This window comes from Nicotiana tomentosiformis, chromosome 5 (assembly GCF_000390325.3).
Source record: "Nicotiana tomentosiformis chromosome 5, ASM39032v3, whole genome shotgun sequence".
In the NCBI taxonomy this organism is placed as follows: domain Eukaryota; kingdom Viridiplantae; phylum Streptophyta; class Magnoliopsida; order Solanales; family Solanaceae; genus Nicotiana; species Nicotiana tomentosiformis.
Window position 1 is genome coordinate 55,756,106 of NC_090816.1, and position 6,319 is coordinate 55,762,424.

Genomic DNA, 6,319 nt, shown 5'->3' on the forward strand with positions numbered 1-6,319 from the left:
CAACTGGTCGGGTCGTTACATGAACCCTAACACTTGGCATCCTGTCCCCTCATAACACCTCATAACCGCACTGACAACTCACGTGCCAATAAAGCCATTCTCATGTAGAAGGCAAGTAAACAAGGGTGAGCATATATTCCCAACAATATCAAGAAAACCCCTTATCCGATAAGAGTGCTTAACTACGTGTATGCTTGTGCAAGTGCCCTAACATAGTCCATACCAGCAAATAAGCATAAGGAAAAGACGGCACGTAAAATATTTTCTCACAACTTTCACAAGATAAAGCTCACACAGGTAAGTGTACCACTACACAAATATGAACAACAAGAATGCCCCCAGGCCATCACAAATCATCACAAATCAATCCCTGACACAGCCAACCTTGTCTCGCCACATGTGCAATAATAAAGTAAGTGCCAGCTTTGTCTCGCCACACGTGCATAATAATGTTCCCACCTTGTCTTGCCACATGCGCAACCCATATATATATATATATATATCCCATCTTATCACGCCGCATGTGCAAATATCAATAGTAATAGTAGCACGGCAGGGACCTCGTGCAAACCCATAACAACAACTGCACGGCAAAAACCTCATGCATCACAATAAGTACAACAACAACAATGATAAAAATACAAGGGTACAACAAATAAATCAACTCAAAAATTCCTGAACTCTAAGAAACAGAGGAACTATGTCACAAGGAGTAGCCACAATGGAGAATGCTAGTCATAATAAGAACATCTCATCAAGAAGGAAAAATTATGTAACAACGGTCCACAATGTACAGTTCGACAACGAGGGAGCTAACACAAGACAAATAATTCCAAATAAGGACAAGTCAACTAAAATATGGGATATCTAACTTCTTTTACGGTTGGGCAACAAAGAGAGAGATACAACAACTTCAATTAAGGTTAAGTAGTATAAGGATAATTATTTTCCTCAATTAAGGATGAACAATTACATAAGAGATAATTATAATTTCAGATAAAGATAAGCAGTTAGGGAAAATACAACATGGCAATAGAAGAGATAACCATTTCAGTTAAGGCACATATGAATTAAATGAACAACAAGAGTGGATCATGAAGCAATTAATTTCAATTAAAGCAGGTAGAAGTGAAACTGGAAATGGAGAAACGTAATCGTAACTAGAACAATTGCATATTCAATGAATATAAGGACCTAAGAATCCCTAAAAGGCCAATTTTCCACAAATAAGTCTGGGCACGTACTCGTCACCTCGCGTACACGGACTACAATTAACATAGAAGACTCAAATCTAAAGCAGTAGTTCCCCCACAAAAGTTAGGCAAGATACTTACCTCAAAGAAGACAAACCGATACTGAAAAATGAACTTCTCGGGTGAAATGACCTCCGGGCGGCTCAAATCTAATCAAAATAACTTCAAATCACAATAAAACTCATAAGAGACTATTCCGGATCATAAAGCCTCAATCTTTAACAAAGTCTAAAAATCGACCCAAAAGTCGACCCCCGGGCCCGCACCTCGGAACCCGACAAATTTCACAAATCCCGAATACTTATTCCGATACGAGTTCAACCATACTAAAGTCATCAAATTCTGATACCATTTCGTCCCTCAAATCATGATTTTTTATTTTGAAATTTTTCTTCAAAAACCACCATTTTCCTCAACTCAAAACACAAATTAAATGATAAAAACAAGGATTAAATTGTGGAGTACAATAAATTCTATGTGAAGAACACTTACCCAATCGATTTGCTTGAAAAATCCTCAAAGAAGCTCCCAAAACCGAGGTCCAAAACTCAAAATATGGTGAAAATGGCCAAACCCTCGATTATAACCTTCTGCCCAGGCGTGACCGCAATTGCGACATAATTAGCCGCATCTGTGCAACCGCAGGTGCACACGTCCAAACCACACATGTGTTTTCTCCTGCTTCTGCGCACCAAAATCCGCTTCTGCAGAGCCGCTGATGCGCACAAATTCTTTGCATCTGCAGAGGCTGCCAAGTTCAACTCTTCTCGCACCTGCACCTCCACCTTCGCACCTGCGCCCAAGGTCCGCAGGTGCGAATACACCAGAACTCAAACCTCTCCACAACCACGAAAACCATCCAAAACTCGTCTGAAACACACCTCGGGACCACGTCCAAGCATACAACCAAGTTCCATAACCTAATACGGACTTGCTCGGGGTCTCAAATCATATTAAACAATGACAAAATTACGAATCGCACCATGAATCGAACTTATGAACTTTCAAATCTTCCAACTTCTAAAACCCGTGCCAAAACCTATCAAACCAACCCGGAATGACGTCAAATTTTACAGGCAAGTCCCAAATAACATAACGGAGATGTTCCAACTCCCGAAATTGAATTCCGACCCTGGTATCGCCAAAGTCAACTATTGGTCAAACCTCTTAACCTTAAAAACTTCAGCTTTTCCAACTTTCGCCGAAATTCTCCAAATTACCCTACGGGCTTCCAAATCCAAATTTGGATGTAAGCCTAAGTCCAAAATCACCATACGAAGCTGTTGAAATCATCCCAAAACCCATTCCGGAGCCATTTATACAAAAGTCAAAATTCTGGTCAACTCTTACCGCATAAGCTTCCAAGACTTGAATCCTTTTTTCGATTTTACTGTGAATCATCCGATAATTTAATTTGACCATGCACGTAAGTCAATACTCATAATACAAAGTTGCTCAGGTCCTTGCGCCGCCAAACGAGACTTAAATTCTCAAAACAACCATCTGGGTCATTACAAAGCATGAGGATATATGACTAGAAGCAGAGAATATACGACTTAAAACATGTGACATAAAGAATAGAGGTTTGAGTATCTGAGAACCTGTAATCCCTTAAGTAATTGATTGAGTTCGCTGTGGTTAGAACATGAAACATCCCCAACAGAGTCGACATATTGTTGCACCCTATTTTGCACAAAATAAAACAAACTACAACTTATAGTACCCTATAAGGTTATTTAAATTTTAGAGTCGCCACCTAGTATTTTAAGGTATACTAGTACACATATACTACACTATATAATGTACACTAAATTATGATATGCGAAACCATTAAGATTCTAGGTAAGGGTTCAAGTTATCTCGAGGGGAAGGTTAACGGATTCCCTCAAGATTCACAAAATATGGTTCCTGTGGACTCGATCAAATAAAAGGCGAGGTTCAAAAGAATGACTAATTTTGGCATGACGAATATCAAAAGTAACTCAGATGAAGAGTGACTAAACATGAGTATCAAAATAATAGAAATATGTACAAAGAATGTGAAATAAGTGTGTGAAAATTATATTTTGATGACTTGGTAAAAAATGAAAAAAATATGTAATAACAAATAGTGTATATGTAAATTAACTAAATGAATTGTAATTAAAGAATGCACTTGGAAGAATTTGATTTATATCCAAAGGTAAACTATTTTGAGTGATAGGCTAAATGTAAAAGAGAAGGAAAACTCACTTTAAAGCGATTTGCAAGAGTGGGGAAAGAATTGTCTTTAAATAGTTTTATATAATAAATAAGATAAGAAAAGAGGATTTAATATTTACAAGAAATTATAAAAGTGATTTGAAATGAAGAGTAATTGAATGTGAATATCACATACCAAAACACGAATACCTATGTAATAGGATCATACAGAGAATGAAAGTATATGAAAATTATGTCTTTTAATAATTCAATTAATGTACAAAATATGTAGCAATAAGTAAAGTATTTATAAATTAGCTAAATGAATTTTAATCATAAGAACAAACTTGAAAAGATTTTATTGGCACCTAAAGGTCAATTGTTTTGAATAAAAGGATAAAATATAAGGAAGACTTGTTTAAAATAATGGATAAAGGTGGGAAAGAACTATCTTAGATTATACTATATGAAGAACTGATGATTTCAAAAAGGATTAGCTAACAAATAGGAACATTAAAAAAGAGTTATCAAGATACATATGGGAAAGTATTATCCACAAAAAATAAGCCAAAAAAATAAGCCAAAAAATATATATAATAACACTAGTCTTCCAAAACCAAACAAATGACAAAGAATAATTTCAGAATATTAGTTTTAAAAGAATGGATAAAATTATTTCCAAATAACATAAAGATATTGGGGAATGTACCCTACTCAGTAAAGTATTCCGAATAAAGGGAATCCACAATATAAGATAGAGAACAAACCCTTTTATGTCTAGAATTGTAACGACTCGACCAGCCGTTTTGAGCTCTAGCGCGTCGTTCAGCGGTTTGAGGCCTTGAGTAGCTTTACTTTAGCTATTATGACTTATACGTGTAGTCGGAGTTGAATTTTAGGAAGTTCGGAGCTGAATTGTGACTTGTGCGCAAAGTTTGGCTTCATTCCGAGATGTTTTGATATGGTTCAGATGCGTTCATCCATGTCTGGAAGTTTGAAAGTTTAAAGAAGGATTTCGATCGTTGATTCGTAGTTTCAATATTGCTGGGCATGATTTGAGGCCTCGACTAAGTCCGTAATGTATTTTGGGATGCGTTGGTATATTTGGTCAAGGTCCCGGGGGTCTCGGGTGGATTCCGGATGGTTAACAAATCGGATTTTTGACTTAAGGAAAGGCTGAAAATTTTGATTGTTGGTGTTTTTGCACCTGCGCATGAAGGAACATAGGTGTGGTGTCACATAAGAGGGTCAGTGGCTCGTAGAAGTGGCTAGAGCAGGGCTGGACTGAGGTCGCAGGAGCGTACATGTTTTCCGCACCTGCGTGATCGCGGAATCGAAAATGGGAGCGCAGAAATGGATTTGCTGGGGAAAGGCTGCAACGGCAGATGCGGTCGAGTTTCCACAGAAGCGGAACCGCACCTGCAGATGAGGAGTCACAGAAGCAGGGGCGCAGATGCACATCAGAGCCACAGAAACGACCGACGACCTAGCCTGGGTCCTCGCAGGTGCGAGATTGAAGCCGCAGAAGCGGGACGTTCTGGGCAATGTATTTTTTTAAAATGGGGGATTGGCCCATTTTTACTTCATTTCGTCCATGGGAGCCTATTTTGGAGCAATCTTGGAGTGCCATTTTTATCATATATTATGGGGTAAGTGATTTCTTTACATTGTGGGTTAAATACATGATTTATCTATAAATTTAAGCATGGGAATTTGTAGAAATTGGGATTTTGGTAGAAAACTTAAAAATTTAGTATTTTTAGATTTTGACCACGAAATAGGGCATGGAATTTGGAATTAATTATATATTTGAGTTCGTGGCACTATGGGTAAAATTTATTTTTGAAAGTTTCGGAATCCGGGTACGTGGGCCCATAACTTTATTGACTTTTAGAGCGGAGTTGGGGATTGTTATGAATTGATTAATTATAAGTATTGGAGTATATTTTAATTAAGTTGCACATTGTTTGACTAGTTACTGATCGTTGGCTTGAATTGAAGAGTTAGAGAGGCATTGGAGCCGGTTTTGAAACTTCGGAGTGAGGTAAGTCTCCTGTCTAACCATGTGAGGGGGAAACTACCCCTTAGATAATAATTATTATTATGTGCAACTAGTTGTGGGTGCTACGTACGCACGAGGTGATGAGAGTCCGTATGTAGCTAAAGCATGGTTTTGTCCAGGTATACTTAGGACTTTATCATGTGATATTGGAATTGTTTGGACTAAATTTTACTGGCCTAATTAATTGAATTTACAATTGAAATTGATTTAGAAATAAATATATGTATACTAGGTCGGGCCTTATCACCTTGAGTTGTTGGCTAATAATTTGAGAAACGATAAAGATTATATTCCCTTTGTGCTCATGTACTGTATTGTAAGCACGTGTCTCGTAATTCAGTAACTTCTTTCCTTTCTTGTGGAGCGGGCCAAACGCCTTGGCAGTATAATAGATGCATCTATGGTTTGTGCCGCTCGACCCTCGGCAGTGTACACATTATTCTAGATCGGGCCGAACGACCTCGGCAGAATCGTGCGTTATATCGCTAGTAGTCCGAATATTCACGAGATAATCTTTCTACTGATGCCCAGCATTTTATATGGTATTCCTTATGTATTTGATATTGGCACTTGACATTTTCTGAGATGTTAAGGTAGAATACAAGATCGAGAAATTCATACTTTAAAAGAAATATTTGAAAGATTATGTAACTTACAAATTTACCCCACTATCGATGTGCACTTCATAGCTGTCATGAATTGTTATATTATTTTATTGGACCTATAGTAAGTGTCGATGTCGACCCCTCGTCCCTACTTCTCCGAGGTTAGGCTAGATACTTACTGGGTATGCGTTACTTTACATACTCATGCTGCACTTCTA